This window comes from Puma concolor, chromosome B1 (assembly GCF_028749965.1).
Source record: "Puma concolor isolate L17-30 chromosome B1, mPumCon1.1.hap2, whole genome shotgun sequence".
NCBI lineage: Eukaryota > Metazoa > Chordata > Mammalia > Carnivora > Felidae > Puma > Puma concolor.
The window spans coordinates 31,520,669-31,545,998 of NC_141670.1; the positions used below are offsets into that span (position 1 = coordinate 31,520,669).

General features: G+C 44.5%; 1 protein-coding gene across 6 annotated transcripts in view; it reads left to right on the forward strand.

Moving 5' to 3' along the window:
• ADRA1A (adrenoceptor alpha 1A) overlaps positions 1-25,330 on the forward strand; it is a 111,109-nt gene that overhangs the window by 3,133 nt on the left and 82,646 nt on the right. The gene's annotated exons all lie outside the window — the stretch shown is intronic.

Consider the following 25,330-nt stretch of genomic DNA (forward strand, 5'->3'; position numbering starts at 1 on the left):
TAATTGGTCTCCTTAATAAGAACGTCAGCTTTTCTTAATGCCTGTAAGCATGTGTTTAATTTAAACAGATCTTCTCTTCTTTGGAGTCTCAGAGTCTCCACCACACTCTTAGGCAGGGCTGTGGGATTCCACTTTCACCTCTGCCGCTCTGAACTGCAAATTCTCTTGGCCTAAAAATAAGCACTGTACTTATTCTGAACAAATGTGTAATTTTATTATTAGATTAGATTATTCCTAAGGGTTAGTCATAATGGTCTGCTTAGTTCTATATCTGTGTTCATTTTATTTTCTGGATTCGGTATGGAAGAAAGTGTGGTGAGCCCCTGACAAGGAAAAAAAGATGATTTTATGTCCAAAAGAATTTAAGCTTTAAAGAATTCAACATCATGTTTCCTATAAGTAAATACTTTCCCCTGTATTTTAATAGTAAGTAGCAAAACAAACAGTCCTCTTATCCAAGAGCGTTCTGGAAGCTGCAGATGACACTGTTTGAAAATAATGCAGTAATGTTACAAATCCAATTTTTGCAAATGCTAAATTAGCTGTTGTCAAAACTAATTAGCTCATCGTAAGTATCAGCAAGCTGATCCACTTGGAATAGTCATCTATCCCCGAAAGGCCTTCGTGAGATCCCAAAATGGTTGTTGGCTATTTTTAGTTTGGGAGCTCAAGTATAGACCCGCACATTGGTTATCCACTAACTGTAACAAACAAAAAAAAAATATGGTAAAAGTTAATAAAAGTTTGTTTCTGGCACCTTGGAGCCAAATTTAAGTCGCATGTATTTAAAGTACTTTACTTTGCAACTACGTGTAATAACAGCTATTAGTTTTGGGGGCCAACTTGGTTTCATTGGTCCAGGCTTTTTATTTCATGCATCCCCTCAACAACTCAGTGAGGTTTGCATTATTATTCTGAAATCACAAGTGTGGGGAAGGTTCTGGAGCTTCTCTAGTACCATAGCCACCGGTCACATGTGGCTATTTAATGCAAGTTAAAGAAAATTAATATTCAGTTCCTCAATCTCACTAGCCAAAGTTCAAGCGCTCAGTAGCCACATCTGGCCAGTGGCTACTGTTTGGGAACCGCAAAGATATAGAACATTTTCATCGCTGCAGAAATTTCTATCCGACAGGGCTGCTTGAGAGGCCCTTCTGAGTTCACTAGCTGTCTTTCCATTGTGCCGACCCATCATTGTTGCTGACTCTGCTCCTAGAAGTACATCACAGCTTTGAATTTATTTCAATAGCACTCTACCTGAGCCCCTGCTTCCCTATCTTTCTGCATCCCATCTCTTACTTCCTTCTGAAGTTTGCGTATTTTTTCATGCATCCATGTACTTATCAAGTGTATACCGAGCACTTGTTCTAGACATAGTTTGAGCAAGGCAGCAGACTCCTTGCCAGTAAAATGTTTGCATTCTTCTGGGGGAGATAGACAAATAAATATATATTAAGAAGTCACGGGTTGCTAAACACTATAAAAAACTAAGCAGGATCAGAGGATAGAGATTTGTAGGACAACGGGGTGGGTGGTCAGACGAGTCCTCTCTGAAGAGGTGATATTTAAGCAGAGACCTAACTGAAGTGAGGAGCAAACTTTACAAAGTCTGGAAGGACCTTTTGGGCAGAGGAACAGCGAGTACAGAGATGGGAAAGAGCCTGACCTGTTCAAGGCAAAGCAAAGACCACCGCCTGGCTGAACTACAGAGAATGAGTGGGCAGACAAGTCCAGAAACAGGTTGTGGAAATAGACAAGGTCATGTGGGTCTTTTAGGCCCAAGTAGAATTTGCATATTATTCTAATTGTGATGGGAAGCCATCCGATTGGACAGGTTTTAGCAGGGATGTGGCTGGTTTTATATTTTTAAAGGATCATTTGGGTTTCTGGTTGGAGAGTGGGCTGTTTGGGGGGACGACGGTGGAAGCAGGGACCCCGGTTGGGAGGCCGTTAGAGAAGCCAAGGGTGGAAAGACCGAGATGTCTTGCACTTGGGTGAAACAGGTGGAGGTGGTGGGAAGTGATCACATCGGTACTTATTCCAAATGTGGAGCTGACAAGGTTGGACATAGGGTATGAGAAAAAAGAGAGGAATTAAAGATAACTTCCGGGTCTGGGGCCTAAGCACCAGGGTAAACAGCGCATTTTACTCTAGGAAAACCAGAGAATGACTGGATTGTAAGGGGCTGGGAGGGGCGTGAAGTATAAGTGTTTATTTTGTGTAGCCATGTAGCCATGCCATATAGTCACATATCTATTTGACATCTAAGTAGAAATGCCGAGTGGCAGTTAGATACATGAATTTGGAGCTGGGCTACCATATACACCGGGAACACATCCATATATTTAAAGCCATGGAAGTGAAAGGGTCTACAAAGGAGAACATAATACAGAGAAAAGAGAGGTAAGGACTGAGTCTTGGGGCATTCCTGTACTTGAGGGCCAGAGAGAGGAGAACCAATTAGCAGAAGAAGTTGGAAGAGAGTGGCAGGGAAGAGGGAGGAAAACCAAGAGACCGCGTTGATCCCAAAGCCAAATGGAAATGTTTCAAGAAGGCAAGAGTATTCATAATCTATTTACTCTCTTGCCTCACAAGAACATTCAGCTGTGTCACGGGCGACTGCTCGGCCAAGGCAGAGGAGGGCTGGGACTCCACATTGGACTTGGCCATGTGGAGGTCCTTGGTGATATGATGAGGTCCTCTGAGAATAATAGTCTCGGTGGAGTGATGGAGAGAAAAGCCTGCCTGTGTGCTTTCTAGAGAGAATGAGAGATGGAGAAGTGGGAGCAGTGAAAAGACACAACTCCTGGGAAAGGTTTTCCTAGACAGTGGGGCAGAGAAAGAGAGTATAGCTGGAAGGATCTAGAGAGAATTCCCAAAGGTGGGAGATAGGATACCATTGTGATGGAATTATGGTATAGGCAAGGGAGGAGGTGGGGTTCAGTGCCCAAGTGAGGGTCGGGAAGTGAGGGTGAAGCCGGGGTCTATAAGCACAGAGGCAAGCACATACGGAGGGGGAAAGGTAATCCCCTCTTTGGTGTATGTTTATGCCCTCGACAAAATAAGAAGCAAGATCATCAGCTATGAGCGAGAAAGGAATAAGAAATGATTGTTGGTTGGAGGAGCAAAAGAAGATGTGCAATATTCACCTGTGAGGCAAGAGAGTAAATAGGTTATGGAAATTTAGTAGAGTCACCAGGAAGTCCTGAGGACATATTTGAGATTTATAGCCAGTCACAAGTTGAAAGTAAGACCAGTCGAGAAGGTTGCGTGTTACTCTCCAACAGCTAAGAGGCTGAGGGTTATGGGTAATGTTGCCGATGACTGTACGTAGGAACCACAGTAAAGACGTGTGTTTGTGCAGGGACATGAACTGGAACAGATTAGGAGTCCTATAGAGTCAGATGTTGGACTAAGCTCAGGTGATGATGGGGGACTGGGGGGTTGGGATTTCTGGTGGTGGCTGAGCTGTCCAGGGAGGTGGGCTGGTTCCTAAGCTCACTCAGGGGAAGAGGGGCTCTGGTCTAACCATGGCCTTCCTCTTGGATCCGCTCTCCTGGGGAGTTAGTAAGCATTGAGCTGAAGTATTACAGTGGAGGGGAGTGATGGCAAGACAAGAGCACCCAGAATCACTGGGCTTCCTTTAAATCCTGATAATGGGGTGCCGCGGGAGGGAAATTGAAAACTCCTCTTTGGCAGTCTGACCTGCTGCTCCGTACGGCAGAAGATCCCTAAACCTACCAGATCTGTGGTCCACAGCTTCTTCATGGCACCAAACAAGCAAGAGACTATTTCTTCCAGGTTTATTGACTGTATAATAAGTACCAGGCACTGAGTTAGAAAAAGATGCATAAAGCACATTCCCTGCCTTCAGGGGCATCACAATCTAGTTAAGAAAACAAATTAGGAACAATTATCACAAGCATAGGAGGTGGTATTGGAAGTGCTAAGGGAACACCTGGGTGACTCAGTTGATTCAGCGTCTGACTCTGGATTTTGGCTGACGTTATGATCTCACAGTTCATGAGAGTGAGCCCCACGTCGGGCTCCATGATGGGTGTGGATGGAGCCTGCTTAACATTCTCTCCCTCTGCTCTCCCCCCTGCCCCCTACCTCCCTCTTTCTCTCTCTCAAAATAAAAATTAAAAAATAAAAATAAAAATAGAAGTGCTAAGGACTATAACAGTTAACGGTGCCTGGAGGTCACTGTGGAAGCTTCTAGAAGTATCATTGCTGACTTGAAGCCTGCACTACTTCCACTGGGCCATCAGCGAGGTATTATTTGCCTTTAGTAACTGTCTTGAGTACATTTTTCCTGCAAAGTGTGGACAGAAGAATACACATGCCACTATATTCTCATACACAATGGACACAAGCTCTTAAGTATGACAAGTATGACAGAGAATAGCGGGACTAGAAACTAAGCCAGGCAGGGATGCACGTGGTATAGCAAGCTGCCCACATGTGTGGGAACCAGCCCGGGATAGCCAGGTGAGTGAGCGCTCTCTGTCGCTGAAGGTCACTCCTCTACATTGTGACAATGGCTCCTCACAGACTCGGCGCTTTGCTCTTCCCCTGCTCCTCCCCTCGAGGCTGGGTGGATTTGCTGGACTGAATAGTGTGACTGCAGGTATGAATCTGACCTGCCCACTTCCAAGTCTACGCCTTGCTGGTTTCGTTTTCTTTTTGCATCCTAAATGTCTGGTTGGAACTCAGAACCCCTTGTGGGGAGGGGTGTCACATGTGAGGATGATGTTATCAGCCATGGACACCTTGGAGTAAATGTTTTTAAAAGCCAGGTTTTGATCATGGAGATGACTAGGGAGAAGATGAAGGTGTCAGCCTTCTGTGATAGAAGGAAGGGTAAAAAATATGCCTCAGGGGGGCGCTCCAGCGCCTAAAGCATGTACATCATCTTTGCCTATTTCGTCTTTTTGTCTAGAACCCGCTAGTCCCAGAGTCAGTGCGCTGGCGGGGGGGTGGGGGGGGTGGGGAAGCCATGGCCTGAGATTTAAAGCTAGGCTTGCTTCTTCATAAAATAGGAGATGTTATACAGGTCAACTGCCTAGCACAGTGCTGTGATGGCCACACATGTGAATTTTATCAGAATGTATGTGACTTGCAGACCATTACTGACATACAAGGACGTTGCTATGAGGGCTAGATTCCCTTGGAGGGCCGAGAAAGAGAGAGCATTGGAAAGAAAGGGATAAGGGGGCAATATTTACTGACTGCATAATTGTGTGTCTGAACCTTGGACAGGTTATCTGATTGAAATGCAAAACAGGCATTATTATTATTGGACATAGGCATTGCTGTTATCTCTGAGCCAAAGGAGGCAGTGTGGGGCTGAGCTGTGGCTCACGTAGACATAGAATATTTGATAATTAATGCTAAAATTAAAAAGATAGCAGAGCACGCGGTAGTGAGGAGGGAGAATGTGGTTTCTTTTTTTGTTTTGTTTTTTATCAGTTCATTTATTTATTTTGAGAGGAACAGAGACAGTGGGAGTAGGGGAGGGACAGAGAGAGAGGGGGAGAGAGAGAGAGAGAGAGAGAGAGAGAGAGAGAGAGAGAGAGAGAGAATCCCAAGCAGGCTCCAAGCTGCCAGCACAGAGCCCGACCCGGGGCTCGAACTCACAAAACCATGAGATCATGACCTGAACTGAAACCAAGAGTCGGACGCTTAACCGACTGAGCCACCTAGGCGCCCCAGCATGTGTTTTAAGATGGGATGTTGGAGGGAAGGCAAAGCTGACAAGGGGCGAATCATCGGGAAGCAGTGAGGCAAAGAAGGATTCATTCGCTCAGCAAATTTCATTGAGCATCTCCTATGTTCCAGGCAGCTAGAGAATCACTGGAGCTAAAGACAAGACAAAAAAATCCCTCCCCTAATGGAGCCGGAAATCTGTGCAATTAAATACATAGTAGACTTTCAGCTGGTGATATGTGACACACAGCAGGGAAAAAGGACAAGTGTGTGTAATGTATAAATGACATACAGTGGCTCTGACTCTTATGGATGCCCAAGATGACCAGACCCTATGTGGCTCGGCTGCAGGCACAGAGGGATCAGGCCCCTGACTCTTACGGAGAAGGTTGACCTCTTAGAGATGCGATGTGAAGACAATCTCAGAACTGTTACGATTTTAAGACACGAGGCCAGTTTCTGTTACTTCTGCTGTACCACGTGCCATCCCGAAACATCGTGGCCTAAGGCAGCAACTCTTTTATGGTTCGTGGATTCTGTGGGTCGGGGATGAGTCAAGGCCAGTACGTGTGACTGTTAGGGCTGGCTCTCAGAATTGGCAGCCTCTCTTCCTCCAGGGGTATAGACCAGCTTTCTTACAACGTGGCCGTTGTCTGCAAGCGGACCGGGGCAGACGCGGCCAGGCCTTTGAAGAGCTAGGCCCAGACTTGGCCCGTGTCACTGCTGTCTCATTCTGCAGTGAAAGCAAGGCACAAGGCCAGCATGGGTGCAAGGGACAAGGACACGGATTTCTGTCCTGATGGGCAAGTGGCAGACGCCCGGAGGGCGGGAGGGTGATTCTGACCATCTTGTGGCTTGTCTGCCACACAAGCATATCAAATTGCATTTCTCTTTCACCTGCTAGTTATTTATGGAGAGCTTTCTACACGCTGGCCTTTAGGTAATGCACCAGGTAAAACCAGTCTGGGTCCTTGCCTTCCTGCAGGCTTCTAATCTCTTTGGAGAGTTAGATATTAATCAGATAATGTCTGATTAAAAAATCCAGACTACGTACAATGAAGAGGGTGTGGGTGGTGCCTTGAGAACATGCACTGTGGAGGTGAGTGACCCGGGGCAGGGAGTGCAGAAAAGTCTTGCTGCAAAGGAGGGCTTGACCTTTGAGCCAGGATGTGCAGAATGGGGAGATGTTCAGTGGCCAAAAGGGTGAGAGGGGCAACAGAATGGGCAAGGACTCTGACAAGGTTGGCCTGATGTCCATGAGGATTTTCCAGATGGCTAGTGTAGCCAGAACTGAGAGGCTGTGAGATAACTGGTAACAAATGAAACTGGAGAAAGAGGGCCAGACTAAGTAGGCTTTTAGAGCTATTTTATGAGTGGTTGAGCAGGAACAAGCCTGTATTTCAAACTATCAAAGGCTTAGTGGAAGGAAGACTGTGGACAGACCAGTGGGAGACCTTTACACAGGACAGGCGAAAGATGCACCGTTCTTCTCACGGTTGCAAATACTTCCGTGAGCTGCTGCGTAGTTCTGGAATGCCTCTTTGTCATTGCCTCCAGGGCAGATTTACGAGAAAACCTTTCTCTGATCACAAATAGTCTAACCAGACTTGGCTTTAAATTAATTCTGGCTCTTTCCACAAGACGAAACTGTCAATGAAGATTTACCGTCATATTCAAAAGAATGTGCTGCAGGCTCAGAAAACATCTAAAATGAGTTCCAACAATGCTTTGAACGATAACCGACTCTTTCCAACCGGGCTACAGACAGGCAAGCCATTACTTTGAAGCAGGCGACACTTAAGGGACTAAGGCATTGCTGTGCTTTGTGGCCTCACGGTTTCAGGTTCGGATGTGAGGACCTGTTTCTAAGGCATTTTCCTTGTCTAGCAGGTTCGCTGTATTTTAACACTGCCAGTTGGGTGGCCAGCTGGGCGTTTTCAGAGCGGCTTCTCCTTTTTAAACCAAGTATTTCTTTACTACTTGAAAAAGTCCCCCCCAGGGCGCCTGGGTGGCGCAGTTGGTTGGGCGGCCGACTTCAGCCAGGTCACGATCTCCGGTCCGTGAGTTCAAGCCCTGCGTCGGGCTCTGGGCTGATGGCTCAGAGCCTGGAGCCTGCTTCCGATTCTGTGTCTCCCTCTCTCTCTGCCCCTCCCCCGTTCATGCTCTGTCTCTCTCTGTCCCAAAAATAAATAAACGTTGAAAAAAAAAATTAAAAAAAAAAAAAGAAAAAGAAAAAGTCCCCCCTGTTTTCTTATTAGTTATTTGTATTTCGACTCTTGTAATGTGAAATTGCTTTTCTGTGCTTTTGGGCCACTTTTTATAATTCCATTTCTTTTTATTTCTTTTCTATTTGTAAGCTCTTTTTATACATTGAGGACATTAATCACTTATCTGTAGTATATACCCGGTTGACAGTTTTTTTCTCATGCCATGATCAGATAGTGCTGAGAAAATGTAGCTTCTTTATCTTCCAAAAACCGATGCGATCTTTTTCATGAACTTCCTCAGAAACACACACACACACACACACATACGCACACACACACAATTTTAGTCAAATCCGATAAGCTCAGCCTGATCCGATCGTTTAAGCAATGTCTTTATATATTCAGTTTCTGTTGAATAACACAAGCCTTTCAGACTTGCCTTCAACTTGATCAGGTCCAGGGGCTCACACGATTTCGTGGGTATGTAGATAGGAAATTAGGGTGCTTGGCTGACCCTTAAGTGTGATTTTTAGTATCCTGCACTGGGGAGGTTGGTGTAGTCTAGGGACTTAACACTAGCCCCCAGCCCATGCTCTTGTGCCCTGATGAATCTGAGGCTGGTCGTGGTGGCCCATTACTCCACCTGATGACCCAGCCCCACGGAGTCCTCCCTGGGACCTCAGACTCTCAAGGTTTGGCCTGTGACTCCATTCATTCCTGGCTGGGGAGATATCTGCTCTGTTGCCATTGGCCAGAGAGTCACTTTGTCCCGACTGCCCCCCCTTGATCACCTCTTGCTCCTAAAATCCTCAACACTGTTTCACCCCTGTCTGAAGGCATGGAGAGTCCCGTGGGTGCCTTCCGTACCACGCCACAGGCGCGTTGACTGGGCTTGCTCTCTGCTCAAACATGCTGGCTGTGACTTTCATAGGTACGGCCTGTCACGTGCCATCTCCCAGATGCCCAGAATGGACAGTGGGAAAAACCACCTTCACTCCCACCTTTTTCTTAAATGCCCCAAGGTCCTTGTTGAGAGGGGAGCTCAGAGCAGACATCCAACTGCCTCTTCCCACTACTTCCTTCCCTGTTTCCCCGCACAGTCCACCCATAGAGGGTAGATGGGGAAGACCTTCCCTTTCTTTTTCTGGCTAAATGGGACGCTCCTCTGAATCATGTCCTCCTTTCCAGGGTGGCATCCACCATCTGTGGAATAGCAATGGCAAATGGATTGCAGACAGAAAGACAGAGAGGTTTACTAAAATGAGAATAAAGATGAGGAGTATTTAATGATATTATAATTCTTGTACATACATTAGCAACTATGTTGCCCATTGGGTTTTTCACATTTTATGGTTTTTGTGGGTTTTGCAAATATATGGACGTTTAAAATTTTTATGTAGTCACCTATTTTAATCTGTTCCTTCATGAATTGTGCCTTCTCGGGGATGCTTGGAGAGATGCTTCCCCGATGCCAGTCAGATAACCTCTATTTTCTCCTAGTTCTTTTAGGGCATCATTTGTAACCCATCTGAAATTTATTTTTGCACTTTGGTAGGTGATGTCTAACTGTATCGATTTCGAAATGGTTAGCCAGGTATTCTTGAGAGATTTAGTGAGTAATCTACCCTTTCCTGTCTTATTTGGAAAGCCACCTTTGTGATATTAGAAAGAATCTTGGGACTCCTTCTGTTCCATTTACCTGTCTCTCTGCTCTAGCATTGGTGCCCCATGATTTTTTTTTTTTCATTTAAAATCGTTTATTCCCTTTTCATTGTAGTATTATAGTTGACATACACCATTATGTGAGCTTCAGGTATACATCACAGTGATTGGAAAGTTCTATACATTATTTTAACTCTTGTGGTTTCATAATACATTTTAATAGTTTTTGTTTTAAGGCCCCTGGAAGAATATTCTTTTTCAAAACTATCTCGTCCATCCTTGCACGTTTATTCTTCCAGAAGAACCCTGGACTCATTTTGCCAAGTGACACCCTGTCGCTCACTGGCCCCCACCACACACGAATCCTGTCATGGGTCGATCATGATTGATTAGGATGTATAGATTAATTTGAAAAGTGACATCTTTATCATGCCAAGACCTCCGGTTGAGAAATATGACGTCACTCCATTTATTTCCCAAATGACTTTTGAACGACTGTTTACATTGTACTTTTCATCGCACTTGCTAACATGTCCTGGAAAAGTGATTATTGTAGGGGATTTGGGAAAGGCTGCTTCAGTGTTTCGACACTAGATATGGCACCCATTGTTGGTTTTAGATCAACGTATTTCCTCATACCAAGGCAGTACCTTTCTGTAGTTTATAGAAAAATCTTACCAAAACTGAATTTTTAATTTTACCAAATGCTCCTTTTTTGATACGCATCAGTATCAGCTTTTATCACTGACACCGATCTGATAAATTTTATTTCACAGTATTAACCTATCCATGTATTCTTGGATTAAATTCTATCTGATCAGTGGCATTATTCTTTTTGATGCTACTGAATTATACTAAATATTTTTTTTCTGGATTGCATCTATATTTCTATGTGAAGTGACTATATTGTTTTATTTTAGTATGCTGTTTTGGTCACATTTTGGTATCAAGTTTATGTTAACATCTTAAAGCCAACTGTGACACTTTTCTTTTTTTTTTTCTACCGTCCATAACAGTTTAAATAGCATAAGAATTATGTGTTCTTTCAAGGTTTGAAAGAACTTGCCCATAAAACATTTGGGCACAGCTCCTTTTATGGATGCAATTCTTGGAGACTGGTTTCTATTTCTTCCATGGATAGTGGTCTATTTTGATTGTCAGATTTGATAATCTTTGTTTTCTTATTTTCCATTTTCCTTCTCATTGAGGCTTAACATTTTTACAATAGAATTCTCCAGGAAATTCTTTAATTTTTCATTTATTTTCTATTTTTCCCATTTCTCAATCCTGTGGTTATGTTTTCTCTCTCTCTCTCTCTCTCTCTCTTTTTGTCTTCACCAAGATAGCCCTGGAAGATTGTCTATTTTACTAGATTTTTCTAGGAACCCATGACCTGGATTTATTAATCATTTTAATCTGTTTTCTGGCGCAATAATTTAATCTGTAGAAATTTCTTTCTTATACTTTTTCTCGTTATATTTTGCCCTTTTGTATAACTTTGTGCAGAATGTTTGCTTCATGTACTTTAATTCTTTCTTGCCTAAGATTCAGACAGTCAAAGCTGTACCTTTTCCTTTAAGCAAGCTTAAGCTCCTTGCCCTATGTTTTGCTCGGCCGGGCTCTCATTGGGTTGTTCCGTCTTTCCACTGTTAATGTCTCCTTTGTCCTGTGTAGAAAGAAGAGGATTCGTCGTGGTGTTCTTGTTGTTTGTTAATTTACAAATAACTGGTGTTTTGAATCCTCCGCTTTTGAAAATCAGTTTCAGATTTACTGCATTGTGGTCAGAAAATGTGAACTAAATAATTTCGAGCTTATGGAATTTATGGAGGTTTTCTTTATGACTTAATATATGATCAATAATTAGCAGAGTTAATAGATTTCATATTTAATAAGCATATGTTAACGAAACTTTAATAGTGGTGTTTTTAAGACCTTCTATTCTCTATCTTTACTCATCATCTACTTCATTTGTCAAATATTGTGGGAGGTATGGTTAAATTCTCACTGCTACTGGGAAGAAGTCTTCCAATTATTCTTCTATTTTTAACAGGTTTGCTTTATGTATGTTGATGTAGTTGCTTGATACCTAAAAGACTGAGTCAATAATATCTCCATTAAATATAGACTTTTTGTCTTATTTATTTTTCCTTGATATGTACATATAAAAAATTAATACTGTAATCTTTAATATGTTTCTGTTTGCATTTGCCAACATACCTTTGCGTGCCTTTTTATGTATCAGGTTGTGTATCTTGCATCACATAAATTTTTTATGGTCTATGTGTCTGTCTAGTCTGTGTATTTGTCTCCTGGTAAGGATTTAACTAATTTCCAGTGATTGTAACAGATACATTTGCTTTGATGTTTGTCCTCTTGCTTTATACTTTCTTCCTTTTTTTTTGTTTTCTGTCTCTTGCAAATTGAACCATTTTTTTCCCCTTTGCCTTTTAATTCTGCAATGTTTTGGAAACGTTTTGTCTCCTATTTTTAGTTCTATGAGAAGTTATCTTAGAGCTTTTCAGAAGCATTTTTTTTTAAACCTTCAGTTGTGTCTTACCACAACTTCTGTCAGTCACCTTTGCCCACATAAGGAAAGAAGTTTAGCACACTTTGATTTTCCTTTCTTCCTGAAATTCACATCCTTGGGTTAATATTTGTACTTTAGATTTAGAGTATTGCCATTAAATGATTGTATTACCTACGTTGCTTTTTGTTTCTTTCTATAATTTAGTTTAGTAATACTAATCGCCCTTTTATACTGTGATTTACTCACTCATGGGCTCTGGATTTTGCTTTGTCTATCATGTAGAACAGAGACCAGCCAACTATGGCCTGTTTTTGTAAATAAAGTTTTATTGGAACACGTCCATGCCCACTGGCTTCCACGCCATCCATGTCTGCTTCCATACTAGAGCGGCGGACTTGAGTTGCTTCAGAGGCTGCATGGCTCACAAGGTTTAAAGTATTTACTTTGCTACTATAGCAGAGTATAAGACCGAATAAAATTTTATCAGTGAAAACATAGGCAAAACATATTTTCTAAGCTCTTACATGCCAGAGCCTAAACACATGCACGGCAACTGTTTGGAGTATAGAACTTGAGTTATATTTTTTTCTTTTTTTTTTTTAATTATTTGTTTATTTTGAGAGAGAGACAGAATACACAAGTGGGGGGGAGGGGTGGAGGGACAGAGAGAATCCCAAGCAGGCTCCGCACCATCAGCGCAGGGCCTGACTTGGGGCTCAAACCCACAAACCGTGAGTCATGACCTGAACTGAAATCAAGAGTTGGCTGCTTAACCGACTGAGCCACCCAGCTGTCCATATATATTTTTTTAATCTGAAAATACTGTTGTTACTCTTTTGTCTCTTGGTATTTTGTGCTTTATAAACGACTTAACGTCAGCCTATTGGTTTTTTTTTTTTTTTGGCAAGTATTCTCTTTGGATATGTATATATTTTCTAGCTTTCCATTTTACTGGCACACTGTTCTCTTGTCACTCTTAACTACACTCACTCTACAAACCCCTTACGTCCCCTTTCAATGCAATTTAGAGATTTTCTTCCGGATTACCGTCGTTAAGGTGGACCGACCCTCTGACTTCTCAGACCCATCTCATCTACGGAACAGCTGAAGCCTTTCACGTGAGCAGTAATCCTTCTCTTTTTGTGCAACCTTCATTAAGGATGAACTGGTCATGAAACAGGAAATGGGCTCTAGTTGGACCTGGGTGGGTCCCTGGGCAAATCTTTCAGACCCAGATCAAGGGGAGAAGGAAACGAATGATCTTTGCGGTGGTTTAGGTTGGCTAAGGTACAGACCTGTGTATCCATAGGGAGTAGAGAAGGAGATAGAAGGAAAAGGTTTCAGTTTTACGGAGCAGGGTTTCTTTGTCCTGTTTGCTTGGCACAGGGGGTGTGGTGGCCTGTCCTCCGGGTGGCATGACTGGCCCCCTGGGATCCCCATCCAGGAGAGCCTCCCCTTACTTGTCTGCTGACCTTGCCTGGGAAAAGTGAGGGGCCTCCCGCCCCCTGTGAACCTCAGCATTCATACTCTTCTCAGACACTTGAGTACAATTGAGATTTGTCTTTGAACAGCCCCCCCTGGTCTACCTGTGTCTCCAGCATCCGTTATTCAAAGCCCCTGGGGGTATCACTGAGCAGCCACTGGGAAACCTCTTACCTTTACCTTCTTTTCTGGAGATTAACTGAGGACTTATCTGTCCTTCATTGAAGCTACTCATGACCAACCAACCTGTAATTGCCAGAAATTTCTCAGAGGTTCTGGCTCATGGATATTGCCCTTCCTTAGTGTCTTTCGGTGGTGATAAATCACCATAAAATATCAACTGTGTGCATTCTTTTAGATTTACTAAGAACTTAGAAAGGGGATGAGGAAGTTCAGCTTAACCTTGACGTCACCACCTAGGCTCAGGTACCTCTTCCATTGATATCAGCATGTGAAGCAGAAATTAGACCAACCCTGTGTGTGACCATTTCCTTTGGCACCATGGAAGCTTGTGGTTCCAGACGGGGCAGTTAGAGGAAGATACCCATGGGATCAGACAGTGGCAGAGTCCTTGGATAGTCCAGAAGGCCAAGCCTTCTCTCGTGACCCTGACCCATATGAGGTTTAAAAAGAATCATGTGAAGAGTTAACACGTCTCTTCCTAGGAAAAAGAAATAAGTAATTCACATATCTGATGGGATAGATAGTTCTCTTAGTCACTTCTGGCTGCTGTAACAGACTGGGTGTCTTGAACAATAGACATTTATTTCTTACAATTTTAGAAGCTGGGAAGTTCAAGATCAGGGTGCAGCACGGTCAGGAGCTTGGTTCTCCTCCTGGTTCACAGACAGCTGGTGTCTTGGGGTGTCCTCATGTGGCAGAGAAAAGACGAGCTTTGTCTCCTCACAAGGGCACTAATCCCATCATGAGGTCCCCACCCTCATGGCCTCATCTAACTCGAATCACCTCCCAAAAGCCCCATCTCCAAATACTGCCCCGTTGGGGTGAGCTTCCACATGTGAATTTGGAGGGGGACGCAAATATTCAGTCCATAGCAATGGTGCTCCTGTGCCACTTTACTGCCTCAATTTTAATTCCCAGAACAAGCCTGTAAGAAGTTGGGTGCTCATGCAGAGAAGCAGAAACACAGGCACAACAGAGGTGAAGTGACATCTTGCTGGAGCTGCTTGGCCGGCTTCCCTGGAAGAGAGGAGAGTGGTCCAGCCAGGAGTCAAAAGCCTGGGTTTTGTTTCCTCATCTGTAGTAAAATGGGCTTGTGCGGGGCCAGTGGCTTTCAAACTTGTCAGCTTCAGAACTCCTTGTTCGCATGAATTCAAATGAAACTCCAGCTTCAAATGGAATATTCAGAAGTCCAAGATATGAAACAGATAGGGGACTGGCATCCTGGACCCGTAGCCTCGCCTCCCTGGCAATGGCTGCTAAGGGGGGTCTGGGGCACAGGTTGCTGTCTGTGCCAAGGGTATCGGATTCCAGATTCAGTAAAGGGTATCAGAAGAGGTTCTGGAAAGAGTTAGGTTTGCATTTTCAAAAGGGAAGGAGGGATAGTTGACAAAAGGCACATCAGCTGTCATTATTCTGGAATGCTGGCAGACCCATAGTCTTTGCCCAAAAAGGGTTTGAAAAGGGAATGTTGAACACTAACTTTTTCTTTCTTCTGTGTGTGTGTGTGTGTGTGTGTGTGTGTGTGTGTGTGCGCTATCCACATTTAGCTTATTGCCAGGGCGTGTAGTTGCCCTCAAGAAACCTGCTGCTTGTGAGTTGATCACGTAGTTGATCCCTTATAATGAGAAATGGTTTTTTTTTTTTTGAAACTTACTTGCAGTCAACAACTGTGTTGTTTTTCAACGTGATTTCACTGTCCTTAGGAAATAACTAAAGGACAGTCGCAGAAGTGGATTCTTTCAGAGGAGACTCTGGGAAAAGGTGAAATCCCAGAAAAAGAAACTGTCCTGCGGAAGTCATAACTGGTAGTTCTCAACAAGGGGCAGTTTTGCTCCCCGGGGACATCTGGCCACATGTGAAGGCATTTTTGGTTGTCACAGTGTCCCAGTTGGGGTGGGAGGTGCTATTGGCATCTAGTGGGTAGAGGCCAGGCATACTGCTAAACCCGCCACAGTGCCCAGTTCAGCCCCACCACAAAGCGGTGACCAGCCCCGAATGACGATGGTGCCGGGACCGATAAACCCTGGTTTATAGGACAGGAATTCCTAAGATCTATCAAAATCTTTAGAAACACGTTTAATTATAGTCAATAATTTTGATTCTTTTTACTGTGTTCCAACATCTTGGCCAGTCATTCCAAAAAAACTAAGGTTTCCAGATGCCTCAGGGTCCCTAAAAAGCTAATAGTTGTCTACCCACTGTTGTGTTTTGGTAAAATTTACATAACATAAAACTCATCGTGTCAATCATTTTAAAGGGTATAATCCAGTAACATTCAGTACAATGATAATGATCTGCAGCTGTCACCACTATCTGACTTCTAAAACATGTCCACCCCCAAATGAAATCCTTTACCTGTTAGCAGTCACTCCTCATTTCCCCTCTCCCAAGCCTCTGACAACTGTCAGTCTGATTTCCTCTGTCTGGGTTTGCCTAATCTCAAAAGTGCAAATAATTCTAGAAACATATAACATGTTACCTTTTTGTCTGACTTCTTTCACCGAGTGTAATAGTTTCAAGCTTCACCCGTATTGTGACACATATCAGTCCTTCATTCCTTTGCGTGATTGGATAATATTTCATTGTTTGGATACCATATTTTATTCATCGCTTCATCAGCTGATAGACATATGAGTTGTATCTACCTTTTGGTTCTGGTGAATAGTGCTGCCGTGAATATTCATGCAAAAGTTCTTGCTCGAATACCTGTTTTCAATTCGTTTCGGTCCATACCTAAGAGTGGAATTGCTGGGTCATATGGTACTTCTATGTTTAACTTATCGGAGAACCAAAAAGCTGTTTTCCCCAGTGTCTGCCCCATTTTATATACCTCCCCACACTGTTTGAGGGTTCCAGTTTCCTCACATCCTCACCAGCACTTATTTTCCTTTCCTTCCTTTTAATTACAGCCACCCCAGTGGATGTCAAGTAGTATCTCCTTGTGGTCTTACTTTGCATTTGCCTCGTGACTAATGATGATGTTGAACATCTTGTCAGGTACCTGATGGCCATTTGCATATATTCTTTGGAGCAATTTCTGTTCAAGTCCTTTGTCCATTTCTAAATTAAGTTTTTTGTCTTTTTGTTGTTGAATTGTAGGTGTTCTTTATATATTTGTGATACTAGACCCTTATCAGATATAGGATGTGCAAACATTTTCTCACATTCTGTCTATGGATTGTCCTTAACTCTTTTGAGAGTGTCCTTTAATGGACACATGTCTTCATTTTTATGGAGTCCAATCTTTCTACTTTTTCTTTTTTGTTGCTTATGTTTTTGGTGTCATTTCTAAGAAAACATTGCCTAATCCAAGGTCACAGACTTATCACTCTGCTTTCTTCTTTTTTTTTTTAATTTTTTTTAATGTTTATTTATTTTTGAGACAGAGAGAGACAGAGCATGAATGGGGGAGGGTCAGAGAGAGAGGGAGACACAGAATCGGAAGCAGGCTCCAGGCTCTGAGCTGTCAGCACAGAGCCCGACGCGGGGCTCGAACTCACGGACCATGAGATCATGACCTGAGCCGAAGTCAGACGCTTCACCGACTGCGCCACCCAGGCGCCCCTCACTCTGCTTTCTTCTAAGAGCTTTATCACTTTAGCTCTTACAGTTAGGCCTTGGATCCATTTTGAGTTAATTTTTATATTTTGTGTGAGGTAAGGTTCCAAGTTCATTCTCGTGCATGTGGAAATGTAGCTGCCCAGGCACCACTTATTGAAGAAACTATTCTTTCCCTCACACCCTTGCCAAAATTGAGTTAACGACTGACAACTTGATTCCTTTCTGGATTCTCAATTCTCTTCCATATTCCAGATATCTATTATGCTCATGCCAGTACCAGGCTGTTTTGCTTACTGTAGCTTCGTCGTCAGTTTTGAAATTGCTACTCGCTAGTTTTTACATTTCGTAAAGCTTAACGGAATCTTTCAAAAAGACTACCTCTTTTTTAGAAAACTACATAGAGTAGTATAAACACAATTCTTTTGGAATTCCTAAGTCCAAAAACTCTGAAGGTAAAGAGTTCGACGTTACTAATTTAGGGCCAAAAACCTAGCCTGATCAGAACTCGTTTGGCAGAGAGCCCAATCTGGACTCACATGGTTCTACAGATTTTATGAGATCTGTGAAAATCTAGATTTCAGAGTACGGAATAGGTTTTATAGATTTTATATTCGCGCATTAGGTTGCTACCCCATTGTACACGTACAGTGTATAGAAAAATATGAGAAACAAATAGTCATGTGTTTCATGTAACTAACATCTACAGCACAGTTGATCTGTGTTGGTCAATACGTAGGCCCTTCGTCTACTGTATATCGTTTAAAATTTTTCAGAGCATAGGTTCTGTGGGGAAACATAGCAAAGTGACCTTCGGCAGTAAAAAGTTGGGAGGGATTTTCCTGAGCCCCTTTTTGTTATCAGGAGAAAGTGAAAGGGGAATCGCTACCCCGAATTCAAGGTCCTGCTTAGCTTCTGTGGCTGATAAGCCAAAGAGTGTTTTTCCTCCTGCTGTTGGGTAGCCACTGTCCTTTCTGGCCTCTGTATGAGGACTGCTTTTTTCCCTTCACAGTTCTGTTCCGCCTCGTCACTCCCGAGAGGAAGCAGGCCTGCTCAGATTCCTCTCACCTCCGTGTGGCCCTGTGCCGCCGTCGTGGGCTGTATGTGATTTCCAGATGCTCCTTCTCCTTCAGATTAGTTGACACAGACTAACTCCACTTTAAGGAGTTCTTTTGGTTTAAACATGGCTTTTCTAGATCATTCTTTAAAATGAAAACGCCTCGGTCATCCATGTGGTTCTGTGTCTGGCATATCCAATCCTCTATCTTTAGCCCATTATTCAAGTGTGATTTTATTTAACTTGTGGTTTCCCTGTAAATGTACAATGAAGTATTTTTATCCTTGTTTTACCTGCCCAAGAAGTGAGACTCATCAGGGTTGAACAGTTCATCCAGTGACACCAAACCAGTAAGAAGCAGAGATCTGTCATGATTTTACCGCTATGCTCTATAGCGTGACTTCCTCAACAGACACACATTGATTATATGGCATAAGCAGCATCAGCCGTGCCCACCCCCCCCCCCCCCCCACCAGGAGACGATGGAAAACTCTTACACTCTGTACCCTGACCTGTCATGATTAGCTCATGTGATTTCCTGGAAGAGGTAGACACAAAAGGGAATAGAAGCTGGAAAAGGCGAAGACAAGTAGGGGGAGCTGCCAAGAAGGAGGGGGAGCAGAGAGTCGATTATGAACGGTGTGAGTTTAATGTTCACTGAGTTCTCAGACGTTTTCGTGTTCAGCTCTTATCCTGAACATACCGATTAGTTGAGAAGTGTTCACGAAGCACTAAACATCTACCTCACGCTCCGTTCTGAGCTACGTCTTACAGGGGTTACTGAAGAAAACGACTCACTGCCTTGAAGTCTAATTGGGAAGGAAAGGATAGTTCCCGTGAAACAGTAATTATCAGGACAAGATGGCATTCCCTATAAATGTTCCAGGAATTCAGAGGCGAGGTGTGTCAGGCAGGGCTTGGAAATGTCTATGGAGGGAGGGAGTCTTCAACTGGATCTTGAAAGGTAGGATTTGCAAAGCTATGCCCCAAGGTAGGAGTGAGCATGGAATGTCCATGGGCTAGTGAGATGATCCGCCTGGAAAGGGTAGTTGTGCGTGCGTGCGTGTGTGTTTGTGTGTGCGTGCAGGGAGAACCGTGGAAGGCAGCATGACCACGCTTCATGGCACCACGTTCTCTTGGTGTTTTGTTGAAAAGCAGACAAGGATTTTGGCCTTGAAGTAAGGGAATGTGGGGAACCACACTGCGGGTTTGAGGCAGGTAAGTGACATGGTGGAGCAGTGTTGGAGAGAGGTTAGATCAGCAGCGACGGCAGGGCGTGTTGAAGTGAGAGAGCCAGCTGACTCTGTAGGTCTGAACGAGGACCTGGATGGGGTGTGGCCGGGGGACAGAGGGGCAATGCCGAGAGCCGGGATGCCTGCAGGGGGAATCAGTGGGAATCAGAGGCTGCTTATGAGGAATCGGAACGGGATAAACAAAAGGTAGCATTGGAGCCTAGAGTGCAGACAGAGATGCCAGGGGGAGGAACACGTTCTGGAAAGCCTTTAGCTGTGGCCAGATCACACCTGAAATCACGGAGCTGTAGTGAAACTATGTAGAACTGTGCTGTTTAATGTGGTAGCCACGAGCCACATGTGACGAATTAAATTTGAGTTAAATTCATGGAAATAAGAAAGAATTATAAATTCAGTTCCTCATCCAGGCTAACCACGTTTCAAATGCTCATTCGCATATGATGAATGGCTACCCTACTGGACAGTGTAGGCATCGAACTGTTGTTTTTTTTTTCAATTTTTTTTTTTTAACATTTATTCATTTTTGAGAGTGAGAGAGGCAGAGCGCAAATGGGGGACGGGCAGAGAGAGAGGGAGACACAGAATCCGAAGCAGGCTCCAGGCTCCGAGCTGTCAGCGCAGAGCCCGATGCGGGGCTTGAACCCACGAACTGTGCGATCATGACCTGAGCCGGAGTCGGGCGCTTAACCGACCGAGCCACCCAGGTGCCCCGGCATTGAACTATTTCCATCATCTCCGAGTGTTCAGTTGGACACGACTGATCCAGAGATCAGTGGTGAATATCTGCGTCTTGGTGAGGGGCCAGCCCTCGTGATGGGATTGGGGAACCGGTGCTGCTAAGTCAGTGGGCCCTCCGACGAGGAGACGGGCCCAGGGCTGCACTTAGGGGCGGGTATGAAGTTGGGAGAGAGAAACAGAAGAGGAACAAGCAACACTCGCCTGAGGTTTGGAAAAGTGGAAGGCTCAGTGTGGCGGAAAATCCTGGCAACAAGAACTGTCACTGCCGAGGGCCTCATAGTCCATCATTGCTTTTTTTTTTCTCCAAGAAAGGGAAGATGAGTACAAAAGAAGAGGGAATCATCGGGGGCCGGGTAAGGGGCTACCCGTGACAACCAGATGCCCTTGAGATGGAATGAGGAAGGGAACACGAGGAGACGGGCTGGATTTTGAGGGGCTCAGAGACGGGCATCGGGGGAGCTGGGCCAGGCTTGTGGCCACTGCGCTCTGAGATGGACCAGTTGCTTCAAGCCAGAGAACGTGTCAGTTTGGTCTGCTTGCTTCTGCTCTCCTGTCTTCCCTACCTCCCTTCCACCTGGTTCTTCCTTTGGATTGATTGAATTTTAACTGTTTTTTTTTCCTCAGGCGTTAGACCTTTGCGTTTATGCATAGTGTCTCTACCTGGCTTTCTAGATTTCTCTAAGACTGTTGGCAGCTATACCCGTCCACCTGTTTTTTTGTCCATGTCCGTGTCATCGGTTTAGGATTGTTAAGAACAAGGACAGCCTCCGCTTTTGTTTTCGCTGTTTAAATGTTTATTGATTTTGAGAGAGAGAGAGAGAAAGCGAGCAGGCGAGGGGCAGAGAGACAATCCTAAGCAGCTTCCGCGCTGTCCGTGCAGAGCCTGTGCAGCGCTGGGCTTGAACTCACAAACTGTGAGATCGTGACCTGAGCCGAGATCAAGAGTCAGATGCTTAACCGACTGAGCCACCCAGGCACCCCTGGACAGGCTTTGTTTTACTTGTGCTGCACAGGGCTCATCATACTACTGTGAACATGTGGGCAATTAATTCAATACTGTTTAGTTATAAAGATCGGTAATTACGCTTGTATTTGAAGAGCTGCTTTTTAAAATCGACGTATACAGTTGAATGTGTGTACGTGCGTGCATGTATCCACGAGTGTTATGTAGGTATTGGCAACTCCACTGACCCAAGATCATCCACCCTCCTTGCCATTAGAGGGTAAACAGTGGTTCCAGCTTGGTTGCATTTTGCATTATAGTTTATAACGTGCTGATACTAAATGCTTTGTGTGCATTATTTTATTTAATCCTTGCAAACTGGAGTGGTAGGTTTTCTGATTCTCATTTCAGAAACGAGGAAATTGTGGCAGAGGCTGGTTAAGAAATTTACCCAAGGTCATGCAGCAAGGACTAGCGGCAGAGTAGGAATTGCATCCTGGCTCTCTCTGGTGCCCCAGCCCATGCCCTTAATGTTTTCTGTATCTCAGGCCAGTGCTCTAAGGCGACCGGTCTGTTCCTGCTGCCATGACCGGCTTGACCACAATTGCGATCATGCCCACAAAAGGATGTGTTTGCTCTCTGCGGCCATAATTCTCCTCTCATTCCTGAGAGGTGGCAAATGGTTGTGGGGAAGTAACAAGTAACACCTCCTGGTGTCAGCGCAGCCTTCCTGGGGGACAAAATGCTTAGCAACTCTTTCAAAGTATCCAAGACAAAACTTGACCTTTAAGCAGTTTCCCCATTTAGAGTTAAATCTGTCTTCAACAAATATGGTTTGAATAAATCAAGGTCTCCTGTTTTAGCTATTTAACTGGGAAGGTAATATTTCCTATCTGATTTAAAATTTTTCTTTTGCCAAATTCCACAGGCGGGAAAGAAAGGAATACTAAAGTTCAGGATAAAAAGAGACTTCCCGGGAAGCGCATCGGTACAAACCATAGCTGCGGTCATCACAAATATCACTTTTACTTTCCAAACTAAAGCCTGGGGTTTCCATGGTAACTGCTTTTACCCCAGCTGCTTTGCATCATGTTTTTTTGTGTAGAAGCCAGTGGAGCAGGACCCGGCTATGTTACAAAGTTCAGGTGTCAATATCAAATGGATCTCCTGGGACAAAAACCAGAAAGAAAAAAATTGCGTGCAACACACTCTCCCACCCAACCACTACCTTCCCAAACCCTTGCACTTTGCTACTGTCCTGACCAAGTGCCCAGAGCTTTCCAGAGCCTGCCATTTTCTCAAAGTCCAACTGCAGCCTGTAAGCAACTGTGACTTCTATGTCTAACCGTGTGCACTGGAAGGGAATTGGAGCCGCAAGGCTTTTGATTTACAATGTTGCAGCCATCCGTATGTTCTTGGGTAATAGCGTTTCATAAGGGTCAAAATGCAGATGTGACAGTCCGGGCCAAATGCAAACTGGAGAATTTCATCTTGCCTTCCTGTGACTCACCCAGGCTTCCAGATGGAAGTGATTTCCCAAGGTCACTGCAAAGTTTGGTACAATGGCATCTCGTACAGAGAACATATGGTAGGAGGGTGCAGGTGAAGCGGGGTCGAGGGTCAGGACTTCGTTTCCTGTTCTCACCCTTGACTCTGGCGGAGCGAGCCCGCCCCTGAGGACTTCTTTCCAGTCACGGAAGAAGCGCAGGCACAGTCTGCCTCACCTCTCCCCCAAGCCCTTCTGACTACGCCCACCCCAAGCCCTGCTCCCATGTTCTAGGCATAGTGAAGGGAACTAAGGAAGAAATGTGCCTCCTTCCACCAAAGCATTTCCATGTCTTAAAATAAATCCCAGCTTTCCTCTTCTGGGAAGCTACCCCAGAGTGGACTAGGATCTCAAAATATCTTTTATTTACTTTATGCAAGAAACATACTGAGAGCCTACTGGGTGGCAGATACAAGCGGACCCTGACTTCAACGTGGAGACTGACACATAACTGAGCCCCACGTAGGGTCACGATAAGCACAAAGGCACAGTTGGAAGAGGTTGGTTTTCCAATTTGGGGGGCAGGGTGTCCAAAAGGCTTCCTAAAAGACACAACTTGACTAGCACGAGCCATAGCCTGCTAACATTATTGACACGCACATTCCATAATTAAACACGGACTTTATTAACACACATTTGCATGCAAGTCTGGCTTGGTGTCTCCCTAGATTATAAAAATCTTGAGTGTGAAAACCCGGTCTCTGCTATTCAGGGCTCCATATCTGACTCACCTAGAATAAAGCTGAGAACACAGTGAGGGTCATCGTGGCCTTGACTCTGCCTTCAGAAACAAAGGATAAGTTGGAAGATCCACGGGCAGTTTGAGCGAGTAGATGCGTGTAGACGAGTAGATGAGTAGACGTGTGCAGACGGCGTGTAGACAGCTGCTATGCTGTATCCAGATGGAGAAATGAATTGACAGCTATGTCCAGAAGCTACATGATAGGGGACTGGCACGTCGTCCTTTTATTTTCAGCCATTTCTTTGATAGTAATGGCACCGACATTGTAACTGATTTTAAACTCTTGAGTTGCCCTCGCGTAGAAGCGTGACTTTGAACGGTTCACGCTCGCCTACGGTGTGACTCTGGGAAGGTTTCTTCTTTCCAGGCCTCTCGTCTTCATCAGCAGAACGACAGGATCCACTTGGATGATTGTCTCGTAAGCTCTGAATTGTATGGCCTAACCTGAGTCAGTCGTGATCAGCTCGGAAGCCTCTGGGCCTAAGCGCAGTAGTAAGTGCTGAGTAAACATCTGTGGAAGTAAATGAAAGAGACCCGAAATCCGGTTCAACATGTGAGGTGATAAAACTGTTTTCAACATAGAGCGCAGAGAACCCGACCAACTGCACCACGTTTTGTACGAATAGCGGAGCCGAGGGCTTGGGGTTTCCCCCTGCCACAGACACTCGGAAGGAAGGTGGCATCAGTGACTTTCAGCTGGGCCCAGTCTGCTTCTTCAGATGTACATGCAGGCAAAGACAGGCCTGGGCCTCCTGTCGTAAAACATTTAAACATAAAAGGAGAAAATTCAGGGGTGCCTGGGTGGCTCAGTCGGTTGAGCGTCCAGCTGTTTGATTTCGGCTCAGATCGCAATCTCACAGTTGCGAGATCGAGCCCCCGCGTGGGGCTCCCTGCTGAGCCTGGAGCCTGCTTAGGATTCTCTCTCTTCCTCTCTCTCTCTGCCCCTCCCCCACTCTCTCCCTCTCTCACAATAAATAAACGGTAAAAAAAAAAAAAAAAAGAAAAAAACTTCAGGTATCCAAAGTGCTCAAACATGGTCTTGCAAACTTAAGTCTTCGTGTGTCTTTTGGTTCCAGAAAACAAAACATGGTGTGAAACATCTGTATGATGGAATGCCTGTCCTGGTTTGTACTCAGTTTCTTGGCTTCACTCTCCACAGTCCTGAGAAACAGGAGTCTTGTGATCAGTGTAGACAGCCAACTGGGACAACTCAAGCCAAAAAAAAAGAAAAAAAAAAAAAAAGAAAATCGAAACGTCCTTATTGTATGTTGTAGTGCTTCCAGTAACTTAAAGATGATTTTATTTCCCCTGTCCTCTGAGTTGCCCTGACAGAGACTAAGGTATTGTGTTAGAATAGGGATCAAAGTCAGCAGAGGTGGGAGCACTCTGAGCCAGAAATACATCTTCTTCAGACATGTAAGCTTTTTTTTGTTTTTAATTTTTTTGATGTTTCTTTATTTTTGAGAGAGGGAGAGAGATAGGCGTGAGTGGCGGCGGGGCAGAGAGATGGAGACACAGAATCCGAAGCAGGCTCCAGGCTCTGAGCCATCAGCACAGAGCCCCACGCTGGGCTCGAACTTGCAAGCCGTGAGATCATGACCTGAGCAAAGTCAGACGCTCAACCGACTGAGCCCCCACATAAGTTAGCTTCTTGAAATGGGCGTCAGAACAGCCAATACAAAATTGTTTCATAAAGCAAACCTTTTTTTATCCCGTCCTAGCA